Genomic DNA, 13,635 nt, shown 5'->3' on the forward strand with positions numbered 1-13,635 from the left:
CTAAAGAAAATCCCTGAGGAGGAGGAAGATGGTGATCTTTCCATTATATTCAGGACATTTAGTAAAAAATACCATTTTCCTGAACTGCTTTAATAGCTAACTATTTTTTCTTTCACCCTTTGACAGCATCTGGAAGATGCCCTGCAGAATATCATTAGAAAAATGGTTTCTTGCAGATTTTTAAATTAAATAAATAAACAAGGAAAAGAGGAAGGGCTTTGTAAGGCCATAGGCAAGTTAGGATGCAAACAGTGGGATCAGGACAGGACAAGTGATTGCCAGGGTTTGCAGAGCATCCAAAGGAGTAGCCCCAGGTTCACCCTCAAAGAATCTGCAGCTTATAAGTTTTTCAGGGGATTAATGGTGTTAGAAACCTTTCTTTAGTAACATTACATATTAACTTCTAAACCAAATAACATACATTCAACAAGAGTCCATCTTGTTCAATAGAAATAGATCTTTATTAATAACATGCACATCATACGTATATTTAAAATACATATACATTTTTCTACTATTCACTTTAGAAAACAATTTCATAAAAACCTTCAATCAGGTCCCAGGTAATTTTAAACATTAAAAAGCTGTTTTTTGTTACAGAACCAGTAGGTGTTATTCCAATTACTTGGTGCATAATCACCATGTATTTAACATTATGCAGGCTCATGCGTTTCAATAGAAATAGGTGTTCCCTTTTCTACTCTGCTAATCATGTCAAATATATGATGATATACTTGACAACACCTGCCACAGTTGTTATATGCAGCTGTGATTCCCTCCTGAGAGCACGCCCACAGGTGGCATTTAAAAGCTGGAGACAACTTTTTTTACAACTTTCTGAGTTCCTGCAAGGGGCTCTTGGTGCTGTAGGTGACCCAGAACCCAGCTATGACAGAAACCAGAAAAACAGAATTTCATGAACAGTGAAGAGGAAAACAATCTGAAAAAAAAAAAGAAAAAAGAAGAGGAGAGGGAATTGGCATATCCCCTCTGTGTTCACGGCAAACTGAGGTCAGGGTTGGGTTTCCCAAGGTCCTGCCAAGTACCAAATCAGATCTGTATAGAGTGCACAGAGTCATCAGCAATAGACGGTTTGCAGATTTACAGAACGTTTACAAAGGCTCGCATGAGGATGGGACTTTAAGGCACAATAGTCCATATACTCAACACATTCATTGAAAACAAAAGTTCAATTTACAGTGCAATATAAATGTAGTCAAGAACTCAAGCGGCAGCTCGATAATCACTTTCACTGATAATGAGGCAATTGAGGAGAACCAGCAGCCCCAGCCCTGCACAGGCTCATAGACATGCTGAGCATCAAGCACACAAGGAGCCTCTTGGGCTTAGGCAAGAGGGTCTGTGCAAGGACACTGGATGATAACTGAAGCATTTACAGGATCAGAGCCCTAATATCATAGAATCATAGAATCATGGAATGGTTTGGGTTGGAAGAGACCTTAAAGACCATCCAGTTCCAACCCTCCTACCATAGGCAGGGACACCTTCCACTAGACCAAGTTGCTCAAGCAATATGTTGGGGTTCATCACCGGGTTGTACAGGCAGAGACATGACACCCACACTGTGCCTGCCACGGAGCCACCCCACTATCCATCAACATGTCCAATCAGGTAGGGAAAAGCAACACAAAGAAAACTTAACTCACAGAAACACTAATTACAGCCCAGTGTGCTGCTATTCCAAGGTGAAAATGAATCGTCCTAAGCCAGTCACTTTCTAAATGATCAGCTCTCATCACCAAGTCTGTCCTTGTCTCCCAGCTTATTTATATTCTCTCCAATGAATATTCTATCTCCAAGGCAACTGAGTCAAAGGGAAGGAAGGACTTTCTTTACATCCAGTGCAAACATAGCCCATATGTAGGAGTTCCTAATGCAGTCATAATAGAACATATATATATATATATCTCACTGAAAGTTGACCACCTACAGACAGATTCACACATCAGAAGCCAGAAGAGCTGAATTGTAGCTACAAACCCCATAAAGAAAAATCACTGTATGTAGCTGTATTAAAGTGCTGGTACCCAGTAACTTGGTAACTAAATGTTAAAATCAGTATATAGTTCAAAAGCTGTACAATTAAATATTTTGGGAGTCACTTGCAATGTTATTGCACCTCTGTACTTCTTTATCACCCCATAAAATATGTTTTTTTAGTACTAAAGTAGAATCCTTCAAATCCACTTTTCAACAGGACCAATCACTGGGCAAAGTGGAAGGCAGTAAAAACTAAAGTAGACTAAAAACATTTAGAATTGGGGACCTTTGATTCAATTTGCTAGCAATAAGTCAACCAAACAAAATCAATTTGTTCTCTAGAAAGAAATAATCCATTTGAACAGCTCTGAGAGCAAGTAAAAGTTAAAAAATTGAACAATATTTTTTGCTCAAGAAAATAACACATGAGAAAAACAAGAGTAAAATATCATCCTTTGTCCTAGGAGTTTTGTGATCTGATGCGGATTTTTGTCTATTATGTGCGTTCAGTTATCTTAACACCTCATCAGAGAAGCTTTCAATAGGCAAGAGAGTATCTGCCTCTTCCAGTAGGCAAAGAACCTTTTCAAAGATGAATCTGACAGGGCCAGTGTTTTTTTTCCAAGTGAGGTTAAAGACTTTGATCCTACTGAGCTTTTTTTATTTCATTGAAACATTACTAATTTTAAGTTAAAAGTTTTGTTTATTCAAGCCAGAACCATCCTACGAGTATAATAAAGTCAGTCGGTGAGAGAAAAGAAGCACTTTAGCGTTTCATGTAGCTGCTAGATCATTATGAATTCAAGTGAAATGGACATGAAGAGAAAAAAATGCATAAATCAGATCAATTCAGAGTGGAAAATTACATGGTTTGAAAAATCAGAAGACAGGAGCAATTTTCCTCTGCCACCATCCCAGCCCTTAAGGCAGCACGAGGCCTGTGAGGTGCCCCCAGAGGCCAGAGAGCTCCCTGGGGGATAATGGCACCTCTCACAACAGCCTTCCTCTCGCCAGCCCACAGCCCACGCAGCAGATGGGCTTCTCTGCCAGCTCCTACTGGTGGTACTGGGGCTGTTCCACACACCTGATCATTAGCCTGGCCTCTCTCAGCCCCCTGTTGAGGTGGGCACGGCCACCTTCAACTGGAGATTTCTCAAACCACACCAAATGAAAGCTTAACCATTCACATGATGTGGGGCTGGTGCAAGCCCAGGGGCAGCAGGAATCAACCACACATAGCCAGGCAGCTCTGATGCTGAATTGCACTGACCAAGGATTTAAAGACACCCTCTTGTACAAGACAAGCAAATATGCCTTGTCTCAAAATAAAAACTAAAACCTGAACATTCATCATGACTAACAGCACCTCCCAAACAGCACAACCCTGTTTTTCCAGCCTTCCCACAATATCTGTGCTGTTTATGTTCTCCAGTTTGCAGGTTATCCTTGTTTTGAATTGCACTGTTGCCTTTTTTTTATTATTATTTAAAAAAAAATATCTGGATTTTACTGCTTTCTTCTATCTCTTATACCTCTACCGGCTTCTAACCACTGATATCAGAGTTGACTTTGTTCTTCACACCTCTTGCTTTTGCCTTCCTGCCTTTTCTCCTGCACTAAGACGTGCCTGAGACCTGTGATGATATGTGCAACTCACACAACTAGGATGCTCTAAGCAGGGTGACAGGAGGAATCTGACACAAAGCACGTTCCTGGCAAGCCATGGTATTTGTTCATACCGTATAATGCTTCAGAAATAACATCAGCCACATCTGCACGAGCAAAGCCTTTAAAAATAATAATAAAAAAAATTAGTTTCTTTTTTTTATATATATATATATATATATCTGCCTCCAGCTGAGTGTGCGCTATTATTTACTTTGCTTTAAAGCTTTAAAGTGGTGATAGCCAGCGAGGCAAAGCCAGTTTCTTTGCTGTAAGCCAACAGACCTGCAGGACTTCGTCAGGCTTTGAATCATCTTGCATATTTGTTCAGCAATTCTGGGATGCAGGTCACTCATGGGTGAACTGCAGGTGTATCGCTAACAGCTAATTTACAGGCTCATTAATCACATTTCCCCAGATTATAGTGCAATCTTTGCTTTTGACCCCATTGTTGGAGCATCATCTTTTCCCTTATGTTACTCTTTGGTATTTTCATGACATAGCTTTGGCAGCTATAAAACTTTCCACTTGTAGTCATTCCATTTGCTGAACATCTCGCGTGTCGTAGCTTGTGAAATATATATTTACATCTTCTAAAGTTAATTCCCAGATTGAAATTAGACATTTCACTTAACCTGAAACATTATTACTAATGCTGAGCAGTTTTATCAGAACCTCTGAGGTCTTATCAGCATGTGTCAGATACATTCATTCTCTATCTACGAGGGTTATCATTGCTTTTCTGCCTTTTATATTCCACATAAAAAGAAATTGCTGTCTATTCCCTAGCACCAGTGTGAACCTCGGGCCAAACAGCAAATTAGCATGCAAAGAAGTATCAGGGAAACAGCTAGGGAAAGAGGCAAATGAAGTTAAGGGAACATCAATGATGGGCTGAAGAAACAATCTTTCTTGTGAGTCATTCTGGTTCTTATTAAAATAGCAAAGTAGATACCAGCTAAGAGATAATATAAGTAAAAGGTGAATGCAATTATTAAAAAAAAAACCAACCCACAAACCCTTGCAAATCTCAGTATAGAGTGTCTTGTAAGTAGCAAGCGAGTTCAGTCTCTGAAAATCCTAAACTAAAGGCTGATTCCTTTGGCACTGACTCCTTCATGGTCAAAGCATTCCTCAAACAAACTTTCTATCTATACTTTTACAGTAGATAACTTGTGTTTTACTCCTCACTGTTAGACTACTCCACTGCTTTGGGCAGTTCCCCTTTCACCAGGGATGGCATAATTTAACTGTAAAAGTGATTTGGAACATCTGTATCTACACACAGGGAACTTAAAAATGCAGCTTTGTTTCTACAAAGCGCGCTGCACGCAGTCTCTGCGGGCAAGGACCTCCGTATTGCACCAGCTCTCTGTGTACAGCAAGGTACTTCACAACCGGGGGGTTTAACAGCGGGGGGCTGCAGAGCATTATCCAAAGTACCTTCCACTCAGCTCCCAACGCATCCGCCTTTGATCTGCAATTAGTGCCTCACCTTAACACCTCAGTAAGCAGTTCAAGCATTCAGAAACAAACATCAGTGGGTCTAACAGCTACTTTTAATTCATTTTATAAATAAGCAACTGAGAATTTTGCTCCAGGTGGCTGCCCGTGTAGCCCATTCCGTAAACGGCGTTCTCTGCAGAGTAAGGCACGATGCGATACGAGTGCAGCTCTTCATAATAGAGCGACTGGGAACAGCACTCCTGCACCATAAACTTCAGCCGTTTTCGTGCGTCAGAGTAAGCAGTCCTATAGCACGGAGCCTCCTTAAAGTATTCATAGCTCTCCCTCTCTGTCTCTAGGTGAATCTTCCTCAACAGATTGTTAATTAATACAGACCTACGGAGATAGGCTTCGGGGTCGTCCAGGAAGCGGAGTTTCTGGAGGGATAGTTTTAGGATACAAGTCCGGTCCTCTGGTAATATCAAGTGCTGGGGAGTAAAGAGCAAGTGAATGGGTCTTTAGCAGCAAGGAGTGAAACCGGGGGAGGATGGGGTCTGGAATCAGAGAGATACTCACTTTTGGACAATACTCATGGTAATCTTGATGTAAATGTTCTTCTTCTGCATATTTTCTCTTAAAGTAGGCTACTTTCGACGTCGTTAATGTCTTTGGTAGGCCCTGATCAGATCAGCTCTGCACAAAAGAAGAGGGAAAAGAAGAGGGAAAAGAAGGTCAGTACTGCTTGCTGCCATGGTGGCTGTAACATCACAGTCTGGGGTGTGTAGGGGAAAGAGGGGTCCAGAGGGGGGATGCAGCCAGGGCAACACTCAGCCTCAATCTGCAGCCTTCAACACACTGGAAAAACAAGTGAGAGGATGGCAAATGTGAAGTCGTTTCTGAAACACCCACCCTGAGGCTTATCAGCACAGCAAGCCCCTCTCTGGACTGACCACCACAGCACCAGGCACAGGCCGAGTTGGCTGTCCTGGCCAGCCAGAGCATCACAGAGCAGGAGAGAGATGCCCAAGGTGGGAAGGTCACCATAAGGAGTGACTGGGATGGGACCATCCGTCTGCAGGACAGGACCGTGTGCCACGCTGTGGGGCATGCAGCCCAAGGGATGGGTTTTGATTTCCACACACTATGCAGAGCTCCGTGGCTTCCCTGGAAAACCAATACAGAGCATATTCACTAGATGGTAGTGTCGTCTCAGAGAAGCAGCAGAGCCTCAGTTCAGTGGGAGGGTGATGGAGTTGGTTTGTTCTCTGCGTTGCTTCAGTTTTTCAGGGCACAGAGGATGAAGGCTCAAACTTTGGACTAAGAGAAGGAACTATTGGGCTTTTCTTTTGTCCCATGAAAAGATCCCAGTGGAGGTCTGGTTCCCCACAGCAGAGCCCTGCAGAGGACTAGGGCAGCCTGTGCTCCTGCAGGCGGGCCTGGCTGGCTGTTGTGAGCTCTCTCATCTCTATGGAAATGTGTCATGGTGTTAATTCAGCATCTTAATGAAGTCCATAACTCCAGTGGTACTCAGTCTGGTGAACACTGGGTCCCTGTGAGAGCCAGGATTGGTCTTTGCTTCGCTATCGACTAGACAATAAGAGGGGGCACATGCACTTGAGGGAGGCATCAATTCCCACACTCTCTCTTTTATAAGAAAATTCTGTTGTTTACTTTTAAATGTACCATTTTTTAAAACTTATTATGTTGATGTCTAAAGTCGATTCAGGGAAAGTATCCAGACCCACTTCATAGAATAACTCAAAGTCAGGTCCTATGGGAAATATTCTCTTCCCCAAATTGAGATCTCCTTATGGCAGCATTTGAAACTTTTCTGAGAAAATAAAGGATTTGGTTCTGGACAGCTTCCCTGTCACAGCAGAAAAGCCAAAGGGTATTGCACAGCTAGTACACAGACCTCACATCATTAGAAGGATCCTGCCATGGGGCATGAGGGACTCCTTGAGTCATAGCTGCAGGTGGGAGTAATAAGATACCCACACAACCATTTCAAGGACTGACAGTATCTCTCCTTCACTAGCAGGAAGGATCAATGTGCTCTTCCTTCCTTCCTTCCTCTACATCAAAAACCCACAAGAAGGGGGTGAAGAAGAAATTCCCTCACACGAGACTGTTCTTGTGCTTTCTCACTGAATTTCAAGTCCATGAGGAGGGAGGTTTTTCTTAAAGTATGTTACAAATCTTTACAGAAAACTCCTGACTGGTGGATTAACAGCCCATTTGGAGTGGAGACCCCTCAGCCCTGCTCTGGAACCCATCCCAACATGGATTGAACAAAACAGCAGCATTTCTCTGGGTTACGGACTATCGCTCTTGCAGTGGAACAACACTACATTCTCATCACCTTGGATGACCACATACACCAGAGATGCTCCCTGCATCCACCTCAGCTCTCCAGGGCAATGGCACAGTTGTGGTCTTCACCACCCCATTGGCATTGAGTAGCTGCAAACACTGGTTTAAATTCTTATGCAGCAACCTTCACTGCTTGCAGGTTTTATTCCAGTATTTGAGTTACACCAGAGCCCTGACAGCCTGGACATTTAATTATGCTGATATTAGGTTCTCCTAGGTGGAAATCCCACTGCTGTCTTATCTGAGCACAACAACAAATGCGTTTATCTCCCAGTGCCATGGGATGGGAGAATTCTACAGTTTTCCTCACACTTATCTGAGAAAGACAAAGGTATAGACAGATGAAGCGACAGTCCTGTAGCCACCCAGGCTGTCAGGGCTGGGAAAGGAGCCAAACCCAGCACACAGGTAGATGAGTCAACCATGGACTCATCCTTTCCCTCAAACCAAGACTCTAAGTGCTCTAACTTGCTCCCTAGAGTTTTTCAGGGAAAAAGCTGGGAGCATAGCCCTAGTACTGCCTGTGTGAAGCATAAACTGAAAATCAGCCTGAGTGCAGGGCAGCACAGACAATCACAGTGCACAGAGCACCGTGGCTCAGTTCCGCAGCTCCACTAGCTCAATACAAACCTCTGCTTTGCCGCTCCATGCCACAGGAATTTCTCTCCCTGCCCCAGAGAATGGAGGGTGACACTGTGAAACTCAGCATCCCCTGAGCACAGGTGGTCCTGTAGATACCAGCAAAGAGCAGAGAGCAGGGACAAAGGAAGGAGCACTGGCACTCTGACCCTGGGAGGGAGGGGAGAGTGAGGGAAGGCTGTGTTTAAGCACATGCCACAGGATGGGGACTGTTGCTGGCTGGCCGGAGCAGACGGAAAAATTGTATTTTGCTGAGGGATATATATGACCATCCTGGCAGTGAGTTCATTGAGCATCCAACTGGCACCCCTTTTGTGGGGTTATGTTCAGCACCAGCCTGGGATGTACCCACTGGGTGCAAAGTGGTTGACTGTATTTAAACTCCTAAAGACCTTACATAAGCTAAAGCAGCAGAGCTGTAACAACCCCCCCATAACTTGGTTTAGGAGCAAGGAAGGGAAACAACGAACAAGCAAACACCAAGAGCATCTCTAGGCTGTAAGTTTGGCTTTAAATATGTTCCCACTTTTAAATGAAAGACTACACTCTAGGAGCAAAGTACCCTCAAGCCGCTTGACAAATCCCAGCAGTTCCAAATCTGCAGCGCCTGGGGCACTCACTTCCCCAGACCAGCTCAGCTGCTACCTTCCTCTCTTCGGGAGGGAAGGGGTGCTGCCTGCACACCTGCAGCTATAGGGTGAGAAAGTGAGCTGAAGGCAAACAAGTCCCATCCCAGGGCTGCTCCACAGAAGTTTGAGGTCTGTTTTTGTGCTCAGTGTAGCTACCATCCCACCACCACCACCCGTCTCATTGTCAGTGTCATGTTTTGCGTCTGCTAGTGATGCCCACACACCTGTCTGCAGGTGCAGGGAATGAGAGCATGAACTGTGCCTTGCACTGTGCCCTCGACACCAGCACGGATGCTAAAGCCTTCCAGGGGCCCCTCTCCCTGCAGGAGGCTCTCAAGGATCAAGCCTTTCTCTAACACTTATTGAAAGTCAGCGTGCACTGGCTCTGTGCGTGCCTGGGAGCTGCTTGGCTGGGGTTACAGGCTGTAGTAATGCCGCAGTGAATCAGACCCTTAGTGTTTTGTTTAAATATAAACATATTGAATCAGTGCTTTTTGTGTAGAAGGCTATTCTCGCGAGCCAAGTGTTTTGACAGCTACAGCAAGGTGGTATGAGTCACTGCCTCTGCCTCACTCAAGCTCAGAGACAGATACATCTTAATCACATTACGTTTTTTCTCAGAGCTACACCACAAGTCAAGGCACGGGGCCAAATTTCCCCACGGGGAGACTAACCAGCGGAGCGCTGAGTCCTGAGCCTGGGCTTTGTCCTTCCAGCCTGGACGAACCTTGGAAAAGCGCATTCAGCGTCCCGGCAGCGTTCAGCCGCAAGCCCTCTGCTGCTCACCAAGGACTCGGTGCAATTTGCAACAGCGGGAAGTGCTGCCGAGGGCTCGGGAGCCCCAGGGCAGGCGCTGCTGCTCACGCTGCCCCGTGTTTACACCCCGCCGGTGCCGTGCCTGCTCTGCATGCGCGGCACATCAGCACATCGGGGCACGGCGGCTGCAGCTGCCATTAGCGCTAATGGAAGTTTGAAATATAAATCCCATGCGCGGCAGTGAGGACGGAATAGACGCCTCTGTCTCGAGCTTTGGAGCTCTCAAACGCAGCTTCGCAGGGGCTTTAATTATACTTTCAAAAGAGCAGAATGTGTCCGTTCCTATTTGTTTCTCCGGGAATAATTATGGTGCTCTGTGGCGCGGTACTCACAGAGTGATTAGGCATGTTTGGACAGAGGGTTATCTTATCTAAATTGGGTTGGAAATAGATTTATAGCATGGCAACTTCCCAGTTGAACTGCAAATTGCAAGAAATTTACTTCATCTGCCCCCTGTGCTCCTGCATTGCCCCAGTGACAGGAACCCCTCTTTGGCACGAATTAGTGCCGGGTGATTTCTACAGGGCTGCAACCTTGCCGAGACAGGAGCTAAGACACAGTTTAATAAATGATTGAGCAGCCAGAAAAAAAAACAACCAAATCTCGTGCTTTTTCATCTCAGGCAGTGGAGAGGGATCTGGAAGCCCCGGTCTGCACAGCAGCTCTGTCCCAGAACTTGTCCGTGAGCCCTTGGGAGCATCCCCACACCTGCCTGTGCCTCCACCTCCCCTACCTTTTCTCTGGAAGAAAATTCATCCCTGCCTGCTCAGTGCTGCAGTGAAAGGGGTTGTACGAGTCGATACTATTTGGTGTTGATGCAGACATCTGCAGGGGGTAAGCACAGAGCCGGCTGCCCGAGCCAGACCTGCCGCCGCTGCGCACGGAGGTGGTGACTCAAATGTGCCGGTGCCCTGCAGGGTTCCTATCGCAGCCTAAGGAGGGTAATCAATATACAAGCTAAAGCTGGCTGAGACGGAAACCATTTCTGAGCATCTCTTGCATGCACAAATAGAAAACCTCAGGCTTCTGAGCACACAGAAATTGGCCTTTATTTATTGGCGGGAGATGTGACTTGGACATGGCAGGACGTATCACCATGTCCTTGCGACTGCTGTCAAACTGCCGTGATAAATTCCCCCGTCTCTAACCTTCAGAGCACTTGCAATTAGGGGGTGCTCGGCTGAAACCTGCCTCTGATTTCGCATGCTCTGCTGCAGCTTTTCCCCCTCTTCAGGGGAAGCATAAGCAGCTGGTCCCACTGTGGGATTCCCAGTTGATAATGCAAAGCTACCAGACCACAGGTAGATGAACATGTGGATCGAAAACACATGCCAGCCCTAGGATTTCACACGGACTGCCAATCGATTGCAGTCCTTCCAGCGTATCGAGCCTTATCCCTCTCTCAGACAGAGTAAGCCCCCTTTCATTGACTCACGGAAAGGTGGGGACCCACAGCCGTACTGTTGTCTGCTGGCTTTGCACTTGAAAACTACCTTTTAGTTGGCTAATTGCTTTGCAGATCTCCCTAATTGCAGATTCTCCCTGGGCACACGTGTGTACAAGGCACAAGCATCTGAATAGCTCTCATGAGGGCATGAAGGCACGAGACTTAATGGCTGAGTGGCTATTCTGTCTCGCTTCCTACAGTCCCACTGCTTTTATCAATAGAACAAAATAATAATTCCGGGTTCACCCCCTTTCAACACTAATCCCAGTAAATTCCCTCACTCAGCCCGACCAGCTGAAGTCTGCAAACTTGTTAGTTACCTGAGGATGCGGAGTCAGTCTGCAAAGGGTCTTTCTGGGATAATCTCAGCAGTTCTGGTAAGATTTCCCCCTCGCACGGGCTCAGCGAGCATTTCTGGCAGCACGGCACTGCTGAACGGTTACCTGGGGTGGTGCATTAAGGAGAAACACATGGCTCAGGTGGCAAAGTCAGGACAAACATGGCAAGTAGCTGGACCACACGAGAAGAAAGTGCTATTTCAGCATCCCCACAGGGCTTAGTAACAGGAATAAATAAGAGTTCTGATGTCACACCCAATTCTCTAACTTTGACCTTGCTTCCTGGCATCTCTTTCAAACATCATCATAAAACATTAAGAAAAAACATTTCAGTCCCTCAGTGGTATATCCTCTCAGAGCAAATACTGCAAAAATACAGCTTGCTCCTCTAAATATCCAGACATTTCCGGACCTAGAAAATGAATTCTGCCCTGACCACCTCTTAAATTGGCATGTTATTTTCTCCATTAATTCTTGTCATCCTCGGAGGACTGCTAAAGGGCTACTATGAAACAACATTAATTTCCTATCATACACACTCACACTGCCTGCAGAGCAATACAGGTCCAGGGGAAAGTCATATTCCCATTTCTCTTCAACAGAGTTATTTCAGAGTGCATGTTTCAGTGTTTGCCTGACATACAGTGCAGCTTCCAGGCTGATGCCTTGCCTTCTTGGCAAAGTATCTGGCATGTAAGAATATCTCCTACTCTGGGGGAAAAATTATCACAGATATGTATGAGTTTACCTAAACTCTGCACTTTCACATATGTGTGCAGAGACACTCACACTTGTTTATGCACATGAATGAAATTAGACATGTCTAAATCCTGCAAGAAAGAAAGAGCATGTATGTGTGCATATTCATGCCTCGCAGCTATAAGACAACTATATTTAGACAGTTGTGTCATCCCAGAGGATGACACCATTAACAGGCAATGAAAGAAGAGCTATGGTTACTTTTCAGAGTTCGGCTCTGACCGTAAAAAGAGGACTCTGATTGAAATGACCTTTCGTAGAGCATGCTACAGTCCGGCAGAGCAGCAGCACCTCTGCCCGTAGCCCATAGCACTGCGGGACGTGCGTGAGCCTCCCTCTCAGCCCTCTGCCCTCTTCCACGATGCAGCAAAGCCGAGAGCTCACAAACAAACACAAAACTTACTCCCCGCCAACAGCCACCTGCTAAACCCGCTGGGACAGATCCCACCAGCAAAGCCCCACGCCACTTCACTGCCCACAGCTTGCTGTCCCCCCGGCTCGGCGCCACTCACCCAGCGAGCCCCGGCTCCAGAGGGAGGGCTGCTCCGTCCTTCCCTCGCTGCTCCTGGAGGAGGTGGTGGCGGTGGAGGTGGTGGTAGCGGTGGTGGCGGTGGTGGCAGCTCCTGCGGGTCCCTGCAGCCACTGAGGAGCGCATCACCTCCCGGCCGCAGCCCGCGGAGGTGGGTGCCCAGATGTTCCCCGCGCGGATTGGTCCAGCGGGAGCAGATGTTGCCCGGTTGCTAGGAGCGTTGCTAGGAGCGCTGCTAGGAGACGGTGACGCTCTCTCCATCACTGGCGCGACTCGAGGCCGCGGGGAGGGAGGAGGAACGGGAAAAGAGGGAGGAGGGAGGGGGAGGTCCCGCCACCGGGATGCTCCGTGCTGCGCCGAGCCAAGCCGAGCCGTGCCGTGTCGTGCCTGCGGGCCGCCGGGCTGCGGGGTGAGCCGGAGGATGGAGCATATGCCGCGGCTCAGAGCTGGACAGGCGGTGAGGAGCTGCCTGAGACTCGCGGCAGAGGATGGGGATGTGAAACACCAAAACTGGGAGGGAGGTAGCAGCCCGAGGGAGTGGGAAGGGGGGCATTAAACCTCCCTTCAGGGCGTACTGAAAGAGGCACGGACAGGGTCGGCAACCCGGGAGGTGCTGAGTGCCCGTTGCGGCACTGAGAGGGCGAGAGCTCTGCTTACTTCAGGGCAAGACTGGGAAAAACACAAGTCAGTGCCTAGAAAGGTTGGAGGGAGAGGCGAGTCCAATTTGGTACTGCTGGCAGAGAGCCGAGCTCCTCTGCTCTCTCGCTGGCTCACAATTCTCTTCCCTACCGACTTACAGTGCTCCCTTCTTCCTCCATTCCCACATCAGATCCTCACACACTGTTTTTCCCCTGAGCTTTCGGGATGTTCCACCACTGTGCCCTGGGTCTCACCCTGGCAAATACACCCATGATCCCAAAGAGGCACTACTCTGCAATCCCATGGGCAGAAATTGGATTGCTGCAGGAATAAAAGCTGCAGAGCAAAACAACC

At 46.9% G+C, this 13,635-nt stretch overlaps 1 long non-coding RNA gene across 1 annotated transcript; it reads right to left on the bottom strand.

Moving 5' to 3' along the window:
• Positions 1-442: 442 nt before the first annotated feature.
• Positions 443-12,828, bottom strand: LOC113963230. The gene is made up of 4 exons (XR_003532696.1): positions 12,626-12,828; positions 11,337-11,459; positions 5,689-5,805; positions 443-5,600 (listed from the first exon to the last, which is right to left on the bottom strand). It is a non-coding gene; the product is annotated as an uncharacterized LOC113963230 (long non-coding RNA).
• Between the last annotated feature and the right edge of the window lie 807 nt (positions 12,829-13,635).

The sequence above is a fragment of the Neopelma chrysocephalum genome, unplaced genomic scaffold (assembly GCF_003984885.1).
Source record: "Neopelma chrysocephalum unplaced genomic scaffold, ASM398488v2 Primary Assembly neopelma1_24, whole genome shotgun sequence".
Taxonomy (NCBI): Eukaryota; Metazoa; Chordata; class Aves; order Passeriformes; family Pipridae; genus Neopelma; species Neopelma chrysocephalum.